The sequence below is a fragment of the Macaca thibetana genome, chromosome 11 (assembly GCF_024542745.1).
Source record: "Macaca thibetana thibetana isolate TM-01 chromosome 11, ASM2454274v1, whole genome shotgun sequence".
In the NCBI taxonomy this organism is placed as follows: Eukaryota; Metazoa; Chordata; class Mammalia; order Primates; family Cercopithecidae; genus Macaca; species Macaca thibetana.
The window spans coordinates 51,881,713-51,894,053 of record NC_065588.1 but is presented as its reverse complement, the minus strand read 5'-3'; the positions used below and the strand labels follow the sequence as shown (position 1 = coordinate 51,894,053).

General features: G+C 40.2%; 2 protein-coding genes across 43 annotated transcripts in view; both read right to left on the bottom strand.

Annotated features, from left to right (window-relative positions):
* Window positions 1-12,341, bottom strand: part of BLOC1S1 (biogenesis of lysosomal organelles complex 1 subunit 1) — a 1,086,347-nt gene that overhangs the window by 110,949 nt on the left and 963,057 nt on the right. The window lies entirely within an intron of this gene.
* Window positions 1-12,341, bottom strand: part of TMT1B (thiol methyltransferase 1B) — a 686,675-nt gene that overhangs the window by 78,012 nt on the left and 596,322 nt on the right. The gene's annotated exons all lie outside the window — the stretch shown is intronic.

The following is a 12,341-nucleotide window of genomic DNA, read 5'->3' as shown; positions in this document are numbered from 1 at the left end:
AGAAATAAGTACATAGGCGTCTGCAGGCGCGTGTCCAGCAAGGTCAGGCTGATGATGGTCAGGTTCCCAGACACAGTCACAAGGTAGGCAAGCAGCAGGAGCAGAAAAACGGCCACCTGAAGCTCTTTGGTGTCCGTCAGGCCTTGGAGGAAGAACTCAGTCACCACAGTCTGATTGGCCATTGTGGACCTCAAGCCCTTTCTAGAAATGTGCAATTCTGGGCAGATAGGACCATCAGAAATTAGGATGAAAAGGGAAAAATTTCTCCTGAAATGCATCTTTTTTTCCCCCTCCCTGCCACTTCCCCATGGATTCAGGAAAGCAGAGCAGAAGCTTCTGGAAGTTCTTCCCTAGAAAGAAAAGTTGCCTTTTTCAGAATCTGAGGAATTATTGAATGACAGTGACTTTCCTGTCTCCCTCCCTTTTTTCCTCCCTGTTTTTTTCTTTTATTGCTTCCTTTTTTTCTTTTGTTTGCCTCTGAGAAAGCCTAGAAAGAATTCACTGCTGCTCTTCTCAGTCCTCTTTAGAACTGTCACTCACTCACTCATCTTTCAAGATCCAGCTCAAGTGTGACCTCTTCTATGAAGACTTTTCTGTAAGTCCTAGGCTGAATTAGCTGCTTCCTCATGGCTCCCATAACATAGTTTTTCCACAGTCAGCTATATAGGCTAGAGCCTGTCTTATGTGCTAAACCACCAACACTTTGAGCTCACAGACTTTTTGTTCATCTGAGTATCTTAGCACTTACCTCCCCCTTTCTAGTAGAGGCACTGGCCTTCTCAGATCTGCATTCACAACAAAGCTTCCTAGTTTGTAAAGTATTGCTTGCATATGTAGCATGTAGTTTTGGAAGAAGAAGGCATTTTCACTTACCCTGCTATTTGCTTACACTAGATCTTCATTAAAAACTGCCTGACATTTGCATCTGAACTGTAAGAGATTTGAAGATAGTGAATATCTTACTCATCCTTGTTCACTCCCCTCTCTCATATTCATTCTTGGGGCCTGGCATTTGATAGTCATCTACAGAAATGAAACCCTGTGAGGCTTATTACACTCATCTTTTGATAAGGAAGGTAAAATCCAGAGAAATTAACTATTGGTCTAAGGTACAGTGAGATTCTAAAACTTATCTCGGAGCCACTTGAATATTTTCTTGCCATGATCAGATTCACTAAGGCTCTCAGGCTTGTTATTTTACTGAGTAGAAAAGGGACTTTTCCCCCCTGGAAAAATCTGTAAAAATCTAAAGAGTGATTCACTCTCTTTTTTTTTGTTTGAGACTGATGGCCCAGGAACTCCATGGCCTCTGCCACTGGTCTTTAAATGGGGAGGCTGCTCACATCACGGGATATGCCACACGATCCACTGGGGTATGAGAAGGAGATATGAGATCCTTCAAGTTATATGATATTTCATAAAATCTAGGATACAGTCTAATATGAAATACAGTATTCTTTTATGTGCCATTAAGAAAGAAAAAAGACTGCCAAGAAGACTATGGCATTATGCTAAGATACCATTGATTGTAAGATAATCTCAGTCTCAGAGATGTTAAAGTGGGTGTCTTGAAGTTAATGAACTATGGCATTTATCTTTAGCTCATTAAAATGTCTGTTTTTAGCATGATACTGGTATAAAAATAGGCACACAGGCCAATGGAACAGAATAGAGAACCCAGAAATAAGCCCAAATACTTATATCCAACTGATCTTCAACAAAGCAAACAAAAACATAAAGTGGAGAAAGGACATCCTATTCAACACATGGTGCTGTGATGATTTGCAAACCACATGTAGGAGAATGCAACTGGATTCTCATCTCTCACCTTACACAGAAATCAACTAAAGATGGATTAAGGACTTAAATCTAAGACCTGAAACTATAAAGATTCCAGAAGATAACATTGGAAAAAGCCTTTAGACTTTGGCTTAAGCAAGGATTTCCTGACCAAGAACCCAAAAGCAAATGCAATAAAAACAAAGATAAATAGTTGGAACTTAATTAAACTAAAGAGCTTTTGCAAGGCAAAAGGAACAGTCAGCAGAGTAAACAGACAACCCACACAGTGGGAGAAAATATTCACAATCTACACATCTGACAAAGGACTAATATCCAGAATCTACAACAAACTCAAGCAAATCAGTAAGAAAAAACAATCCCATCAAAAAGTGGGCTAAGGACATGAATAGACAATTCTCAAAAGAAGATTTACAACAAATACATGAAAAAATGCTCGGCATCACTAATGATCAAGGAAATGCAAATCAAAACCACAATGCGATACCACCTTACTCCAGCAAGAGTGGCCATAATAAAAAAATAAAAAAACAGTAGATGTTGGCATGGATGTGGTGAACAGGGAACACTCCTCCACTGTTGGTGGGAATGTAAACTAGTACAGCCACTATGGTAAACAGTGTGGAGATTCCTCAAAGAGCTAAAAGTAGAACTACCATTTGATCTAGCAATCCCACTACTGGGTATCTCCCCAGAGGAAAGAAGTCATTATTTGAAAAAGATACTTGCACATGCATGTTTATGGCAGCACAATTTGCAATTGCAAAGTTGTATGTTTATATACACATACACACACACACACACACACACACACACACACACACACACAATGGAATACTACTCAGCCATAAAAAGGAAGGAGTTAATGGCATTTGCAGCAACCTGGATGAGACTGGAGACTGTTATTCTAAGTGAAGTAACTCAGGAATGGAAAACCAAATATCATATATTCTCACTAATAAGTGGTAGCTGAGCTATGAGGATGCAAAGGCATAAGAATGACACAATGGACTTTAGGGACTCATGGGGAAAGAGTTGGGAGGGTGAGGGATAAAAGACTACAAATTGGATTCAGTGTATACTGTTTGGGTGACGAGTGCACCAAAATCTCACAAATCATCACTAGAGAACTTATTCATGTAAACAAACACCACCTGTTCCCCAATAACCTATGAAAAAAACCCCAAAAAAACCCACCAGCCTCCAAAGCTCCGTAGCTTACAAAAGTCTGTTTTTGTGTATATTTTAAAACACAAACTATACATTTACATAGTAGTGGTGCAAATAACTTAAACATTAATAAACATACCCATATATTGGGGATATTTTCCCGATTTTATTTTTACTGATGGGATATATTAATTTAAAAACTTTGGAGAATTCTTGCCTAGGGATTTGCTGCCTGTCTTCCCACCTACAACCAGCCAGTGTTTGCAAAAAGGCCCATTTCTGAGGAGGAGAAGCAGTTCTTCAGCTTCAGTTTTTTTTCAGCTTAAAAAGAGAGAGCTCCCACCAGGCCATAGGGAATTTGCTGAATGATTTGGAAACCTTGGTCTTGGGTGACTTCTGTGGTCTGGCAAGGCAAGCTGTGACATGCAGCTCCCTTCCTTTCTGTACAACGACTTGTTACCTGGGAAGCAGCCTCAGAGATTCACCAGCCTAGGGACAACACAAGCTCTTCAGGTCTCTAATGATTTCCTAAAGAGGGAGCAGAGAGTTTAACGGCCCAAATGGCCTGTGTGGTTTCATGAAAACAGCTCAGCCTGACAGCAAAATGTGGAGGCAATTCTGTAGAAATAATCTCGGAATTAAGTTTCCATAGAAATTTATTTTTGACTGTCTTCATTTCTCTCTGGCCTTCTCCAACCTACCTGTCCCTTCAGCAGCAACGATCCAAAAACATAGCTATCTGTAGACACAATTCTGTTGCTCAGTCAATATCCAAACCACACAGCAGAGGGTTAGAGTCTGGATTGAGGCTGGAAGCCTCTTCCCCTTTTTATCATGGCGCATTATTTCTGCTGGGAATCTAAGGTTCTGAAGTTTTGGGTCATGTATGAGGCTTCTGCACAGGTTCCATCCAATGGAAAGGGACACTTGCTTTATAGACTCTTTTAATATAGACCCAGGGGATCAATTCAGAAGGCGGGAGGGCGGGGTGGGGGGTGGGGGAAACAAACGGTGCTCAGGGGAATCTGCTCTCAGAATTCACTAATGAACTTAGAATATGGCTGCTCTGGCCTTGTAAGCAAAACAATTTGCAAAAAATCTTCAGAGAAGATGACAAAATATTTGCCTAAGAATTTACTCCTAAATAAATATTTGTGTCACTGTCAGTTGTTAATATGTAATTAGGTAACATCACTTGGGTGAATATTTTTGAGGGCTGATAAGTGGAGGGGAAGGCATCAAAGACAACTTTGGCACAATTTTGGTTAGTCCAGCCCCAGTCATCTATAAGTGTCCAGCCTGTTTAGCAATTTTAATTTGCATTGAAATTTTATTGCTAAAATACACTCAGCTTTTGCACGGCACGTGGGTAGCTCTGCACAGTGCGAATGTAGTACGCTACATCAGAAGTCAGACAACTTAAATTCTAGCTGTAGTTCTGCTGCTGACACAGGGATCTTGCACAACTCTTTTTCCTTTCCTGAGTCTTAATTTTTCAGCTTCTAATAGCACCTTATAGCTAATAATGGCATGGTGTGAACCAGGATGTCTTTTTGTTTGTCTTAATTTCAATGTTTTTAAGCTTCAAGAGCCTTTCCTTAAACTTCTTGTATTCTGGAGTGAAGAGGTTTCTGCTTACTTTTTCCATGCCCTTCCTGATCTCACCTGAAATCCATTCTCCCTTTTTGCCTGCTTTCCCTGAAGACTCCTAATCATTTCTATGTGCCATGATAGAAACCATCCCACAATGTCTTTCTCTGAATTTTTTCTAACGTGTTTTTCTTCAGATAAAACAACTAGAAGAGGAGATGGTGTAGCAATATTACTATTGCAGATATATACAGATAATACAATATATACAGTGTTATAAAACACTTATGAAAAGTATTTAAAAATGAACAAACTCAATACAACCCAAGGAATACCGAAGCAGAACTATTTAAGAATTACTGGAAAAGTGCATACAGATTTCATAATGAAAGAGAAACAAAACTGGTGGATGTGTAATACTGAACCATTCACATGTTCAGTAATTCATTTAGCAAATATTTGTGGAGTTTCTGCTATATGTTCGGCATGACACTGTTGAAGATGCTGAGATATGATTATGGGGAAGACAGAATGAAAGCTTTTTTCCATCTTTTGCTTTTAATTAATTAAAAAATCCAACATTTATTTTGGATTCAGAGGGTACATGTACAGGTTTGTTATATGGGTATATTGCATGATGCTGAGGTTTAGGGTACGATTGAACCAATCACCCAGGTAGTGAGTATAGTACCTGATAGGTAGTTTTTCTTTTCTTTTTTTTTTTTTTTTTTGAGACGGAGTCTTGCTCTGTCACCCAGGCTGGAGTGCAGTGGCCGGATCTCAGCTCACTGCAAGCTCCGCCTCCCGGGTTTACGCCATTCTCCTGCCTCAGCCTCCCGAGTAGCTGGGACTACAGGCGCCCGCCACCGCGCCCGGCTAGTTTTTTGTATTTTTAGTAGAGACGGGGTTTCACCGTGTTAGCCAGGATGGTCTCGATCTCCTGACCTCGTGATCCGCCCGCCTCGGCCTCCCAAAGTGCTGGGATTACAGGCTTGAGCCACCACGCCCGGCCGATAGGTAGTTTTTCAACTCTTGCCTCTCTCCATTCCTCCTTCCTTGTGTAGTCCTCTGTTTATTGTTCCCATCTTTATGTCCATGTATACCCAATGTTTAACTCATACGTGAGAACATGCAGTATCTGATTTTCTGTTTCTGCATTAATTCGTTTAGGATAATAGCCTCCTGCTGCAGTTACGTTGCTGCAAAGGACACGATGTTGTCCTTTTCTATGGCTGTATCGTATTTCATGGTATGTATGTACCATGTTTTCCTTATCCAGTCCTCCATTGACGGGCACCTAGGTTGATTACATATCTTTGCTATTGTGAATGGTGCTGTGATGAACATATGAGTGCATGTCTTCTTGGTAGAACAATTTATTTTCCTTTGGATATATATATACTCAGTAATGGGTATTGGGTTGAATGGTAGTTCTATTTTTAGTCCTTAGAGAAATCTCCAAACTGCTGTCCACAATGGTTGAACTGATTTACATTCCCACCAACAGAGTATAAGCAGTTCTTTTTTTCCACAGCCTTGCCAATATTTGTTATGTTTTTACTTGGAAAATATTTATTATAATTACCATCACTATATCAATTTAATGTAATGAATTCTATTTAGGTATATAGCAATAGAATAAGGATTATGTATGTTCATGTCATAGTTCCAGTTTCTCTTTTTTAAATTTAACTTTTATTTTAAGTTCAGGGGTACCCGTGCAGGTCTGTTGTACAGGTAAACTTGTGTCATGAGGGTTTGTTGTACATATTGTTTTGTCACCCAGGTATTAAGTCTAGTACCCATTAGTTATTTTTCCTGATTCTCTTCCTCCTCCCACCCTCCACCCTCTGACAGGCCCCAGTGTGTGTCATTCCCCTCTATGTGTCCATGTGCTATCATTAGACTCCCACTTATAAGTGAGAACATTAATATTTAGTTTTCTGTTTCTGAATTAGTTTGCTAAGGATGATAGCCTCCCGTTCCAATCATGTTCCCACAAAATACATGATCTTGTTCTTTTTTTATGGCTGCATAGTATCTCATTGTGAATGTGTATCACATTTTCTTTATCTAGTCTGCCATTGATGGGCATTTAGGTTGATTCCACGTCTTTGCTATAGTGAATAGTGCTGCAGTGAACATTCACGTGCATGTGTCTTTATAATAGAATGATTTATAATCCTTTGGGTATACACCCAGTAGTGGGATTACTGGGTCGAATGGTAGCTCTGCTTCTAGATCTTCGAGGAATTGCCACACTGTCTTCCACAATGGATGGGCTAATTTACCCTCCCATCAACAGTGTATAAGTGTTTCGTTTTCTCTGCAACCTTGCCAGCATTCATTATTTTTTGACTTAATAATCATAGCCATTTTGACTGGTGGGAGATGATATCTCATTGTGGTTTTCATTTGCATTTATCTAATGATCAGTGATGTTGAGCTTTTTTCATATGATTGTTGGCTGCATGTATGCCATGCCTTCTTTTGAAATGTGTCTATTCATGTCCTTTTCCCACTTGAGGTTTTTTTTTTTTTTTTCTTGTAAATTTGTTTAAGTTCCTTATAGGTATGTGATATTAGACCTTTGTAAGATGCATAGTTTGCAAAAATTTTCTCCCATTCTGTAGGTTGTCCGTCCACTCTGTTGGCAGTTTTCTTTGCTGTTCTTTAGTTTAAATAGATCCCTTTTGTCAATTTTTGCTTTCGTTGCAATTGCTTTTGGTGTCTTTGTCATGAAATCTTTGCTTGTTCCTATGTCCAGAATGGTATTGCCTAAGTTGTCTTCCAATGTTTTTATAGTTTTGGGTTTTACATTTAAGTCTTTAATCCATCGTGAGTTTATTTTTGTATATGGTGTAAGGAAAGGGTCTAGTTTCAATCTTCTGCATATGGCTAGCTATTTTCCCCAGTACCATTTATTGAATAGGGAGTCTTTTCCCCAGTGCTTGTTTTTTTCAGCTTTGTCAAAGATTAGATGGTTGTAGGTGTGTGGCCTTATTTCTGGGCTCTCTATTCTGTTCTAGTGGTCTATGTGTCTGTTTTTGTACCAGTGTCATGCTGTTTTGGTTACTGTAGCCCTATAGTATAGTTTGAAGTCAGGTGGTGTGATACCTCCAGCTTTGTTCTTTATGCTTAGGATTGCCTTGGATATTCGATGTCTTTTTTGGTTCCTTATGAATTTTAAAATAGTTTTTTTCTAGTTCTGTGAAGAACAACAATGATAGTTTAATAGGAATAGCATTGAATTTATAAATTGCTTTGGGCAGCATGGCCATTTTAAAGATATTGATTCTCCTGTTTGTGAGTGTGGAATGTTTTTTCCATTTATTTGTGTCATTTCTGATTTTTGTCAGCAGTGTTTTTTTTTTTTTTTTGAGATGGAATCTTGCTCTTGCTCTGTTGCCCAGGCTGGAGTGCAGTGGCGTGATCTTGGCTTACTGCAACCTCTGTCTCCTGGGTTCATGCCATTCTTCCACCTCAACCTCCTGCGTAACTGGGACTACAGGCGCCCATGACCATGCCAGGCTAATTTTGTTTTTGTATTTTTAGTAGAGATGGGGTTTCACCATGTTAGCCAGGATGGTCTCGATCTCCCGACCTCATGATCTGCCTGCCTCGGCCTCCCAAAGTGCTGGGATTGCAAGTTTGAGCCACCATGCCTGGCTATCAGCAGTGTTTTATAGTGCTCCTTTTAGAGGTCTTTCACCTTCCTGATTAGCTGTGTTCCTAGGTATTTTGTTTATTTTGTGGCAATTGTGAATAGGATTTCATTTCTTTTTTTTTTTTTTTTAATTTATTTATTATTATTATACTTTAAGTTGTAGGGTACATGTGAATAACGTGCAGGTTTGTTACATATGTATACTTGTACCTTGTTGGTGTGCTGCACCCATCAACTCGTCATTTACATCAGGTATAACTCCCAATGCAATCCCTCCCCCCTCCCCCCGCCCATGATAGGCCCCGGTGTGTGATGTTCCCCTTCCTGAGTCCAAGTGATCTCATTGTTCAGTTCCCACCTATGAGTGAGAACATGTGGTGTTTGGTTTTCTGTTCTTGTGATAGTTTGCTAAGAATGATGGTTTCCAGCTGCATCCATGTCCCTACAAAGGACACAAACTCATCCTTTTTTATGACTGCATAGTATTCCATGGTGTATATGTGCCACATTTTCTTAATCCAATCTGTCACTGATGGACATTTGGGTTGATTCCAAGTCTTTGCTATTGTGAATAGTGCCGCAATAAACATACGTGTGCATGTGTCTTTATAGCAGCATGATTTATAATCCTTTGGGTATATACCCAGTAATGGGATGGCTGGGTGGGTATGGCGATTCCTCAAGGATCTAGAACTAGAGGATTTCATTTCTGATTTCACTCTTGGCTTGGCTGTTATTGGTGTACAGAAATGCTAGTGGTTTTTGTACATTGATTTTGTATCCTGAGACTTTGCTGAAGTTGTTTATCAGCTTAAGGAGCTTTTGGGCTGAGATGATGGGGTTTTCTAGATATAGGATCATGTCATCTGCAAACAGAGATAGTTTGACTTCCTCTCTTCCTATTTGGATGCGCTTTATTTCTTTCTCTTGCTTCATTGCCCTGATCAGGACTTCCAGTACTATGTTGAATGGAAGTTTAATCCCTTAAAACTTCTTTAGTTTAGTTGAAGTTTCAATCCCTTAGCTTGCAGCCGTGACTTATTTTGGCTTAGGGGAAAGTCCCCTTAGGGAAGTTCCTATTGAACCAGGAAGTCCAGCCAACTTAGCCACTTAGTCCCTCAGTACCCCCTCTCAACAGGAAAGCCCGTGCTGTTGGGAAGTTGGGTGATGATCATTCTAGCTACTTCCTGCTGAACTGGGGTATAGAAGGGGCTCTGGAGTTGAGGTTTCCTTGGGAGGGGAGTCTTCAGCGTTGTGGTGTGAGAACGGGTTGGCGGGTCGGTCTAGGGGTCCTTGATAGTAGGTGCTAGTGGTGGTCACTTGGGGCTCCATTTGTAGAACCATTTAAAGTTTCATAGATTCTATTGTGGAAAAGACAAATGTTACAAGGTTAAAAATGCAGGGTCCAAAGATAAGGAACACCACAATAGCTACCAAGGGTCCCAAGAAGGGGAGAAGCCAGGGTATCCGTTGGTTGACAATACTCCAAGGTCCTGTGTTTTGGATCTTTTGTGTCTGGCACTGTATCTGGTCTGGAAGCTCTTTAATCTCATGGATTGATTAGTGAAATAACAGCACTCTTCTAGAAAAATACAGGTTCCGCCTCTTTCAGCTGTTAATAAATTTAAGGCTCCCTGATTTTGAAGGGCTAGTGCTGCTAAAGAGTTAAGCTGACTTTGTAAGGTGACCAGTGAATTTACAACTCATACCATGTTATCATTTAACTCTTGTGATAATTTGTAATAGAATTGGGTGGAGGTGGTAACGCCTCCAGTGCTGGTTTCTAGTCCTCCTAGTATCCCAGCCCCAATAATGAATGGCAGGACAGTCCAGGCAAGTTGAGATGCTGGGTTTGACAGATCTTTAAAGGCAAATAAAAATTGAGAGTCAGGATGCAGAGGGATGAAGAAGAAAGTGTCCTTAAGATTTAGAACTGTAAGCCATTCTGCTTCCTCTGGTATCTGGGAGAGTAGAGTATAAGGATTAGGTACAACTGGATACAGTGGAACAACTGCCTCATTGATAATTCTGAGGTCTTGCACTAACCTTCGTTGTCTGTTGGGTTTTTGTATGCCTAGAATAGGAGTGTTGCATGGACTGTTGCATGACTTTGATAATTCCTGTGCTTTTAGGTCTTTGACAATCTTTTGTAACCCTTTTTGGGCTTCTGGTTTGAGGTATTGCCTTTGATAGGTAAAAGAGGTAGGATACTTTAATTTAACTTGAACTGGACAAACTTTTTTGCTCATTTGTATTGTCCTTCCTCTGCCCAGACTTCAGGATTAACTCCTCCCTCCTCGAGTAGAGGAAAGAGAAAAGAAATTTCTTTTCCTATATTCTAGTATATAATGGCCCCTGCTTTAGCTAATATGTCCCTTCATAGTAAAGGAGTAGGGCTTTTAGGCATAATAAGAAAGGCATGTGAGAAAAATAAGGTTCTCCTGTCACAACTTAGGGGGTGAGAGAAACACCTAGTGACTGGCTGTTCTAGGACCCCTTTGATGGTGATAGACCTGGAGGACAGAAGAGTAAAACCCAGAAGGCCATGCCAGTGTCCAGGAGGAAGTTAGTTTCCTGGCTTTCAATGCTTAAGCTTAGCCAGGGCTCTGTGGGGGTGATGGCAGGGGCCGGCACCTGCCCCAGGCACCTTCAGTCATGTTGTTAGACCATCTTGTTAGTGGCCTCAGGCCCAGAGGACCTTCGCCCTCAGGGGCAGTGTGCCTTCCAGTGATCCCCCTAGCACAAGGGACATGGATGAGGGAATGGCTTACTTTTGTTTGTGCAGTCCTTTTTGAAGTGCACCTGTAAGCTGCACTGATAACAAGCTGTTAGGTGGGTTGCCTGTACAGCACTTCTTTCTTTTTTTTTTTTTTTTAACTCTATGGTAAACTTTATGTACTTAGGAATTAATACCAACTCATTATTAGCAAAAAATAAACATCTTTACATCAAGAGTAGTTTTTCCTTTAATAAAAAAAGGTGGAATGTGTATAATGGACAAGGGATAATCAAAATTTGCCAAATGAGGCTAGTAAGACAATCCCAACAATTCACAATCATTATTCACTGGTCCATTAATCACAGGACAATACATACAAATGAAACTTACCTGGCTGGGCACGGTGGCTCATGCCTGTAATCCCAGCACTTTGGGAGGCCAAGGCGGGCAAATCATGAGGTCAGGAGTTCAAGACCAGCCTAGCCAACATGGCAAAACCCTGTCTTTACTAAAAATACAAAGAATTAGCTGGACGTAGTGGCGGGCACCTGTAGTCCCAGCCACTCAGGAGGCTGAGGCAGGAGAACCACCCAAACCCAGGAGGCGGAGGTTGCAGTGAGCCCAGACCGCACCACTGCACTCCAGTCTGGGCAACAGGATGAGATTCCATCTAAAAAAAAAAAAATGAAATAAAAAAATTAAACTTACCTACATATTAGAAAAACATCAAAATTCAACCATGAATCCAGCACATTATCAAATGACTAGACAAAAATTCTACCAACAAACTTAAGAAAATATCATTATCTATGAAATTCAAGTACTACTGCTTAAAGAACATTTACAGAACTCTCACCTCAAGGTTTCCCTGGCAAAACAAGGTGAAATGCACACTCACGACTCTTTAAGAATGAGCCACTGATAAAAACTATATACTTGTAATTTGTGTAACATTTCATACATTTTTTTCAAGCACTGCACAATAATTAATTTGCATGAGGCTTTCCAAATTAGAAAAGCTTCACTTATAGAACTTCTTTCCAGTGGGAGTTTTCACTTGACTTTTCAAGTAAATGTTAAAACTGACAATATTCTTGCAGTTTCTAAACTATTAGAGTTTTAATCCTGTGTACATTCTTGTATTTACAAGGTCCAGCCAGCTACAGTGTGCATTTTCATATGTCCTTGAGAGGGTATGAGAGAAATGAAACATTCCCACATTCTGGACATTCATAGGGTTTTTCTCAGGAATGAGCTGATGTCTTCAAATGGAACTAACACAACTGAAGGCCTTACCACAAATTTAAATTCAAAAGGCTTTTCTCCACTCTGAGTCCTCCCAAATCTTCAAAAACAGGAAAATCTGAAGGCTTGACCACATTTCCTGCATTCTTA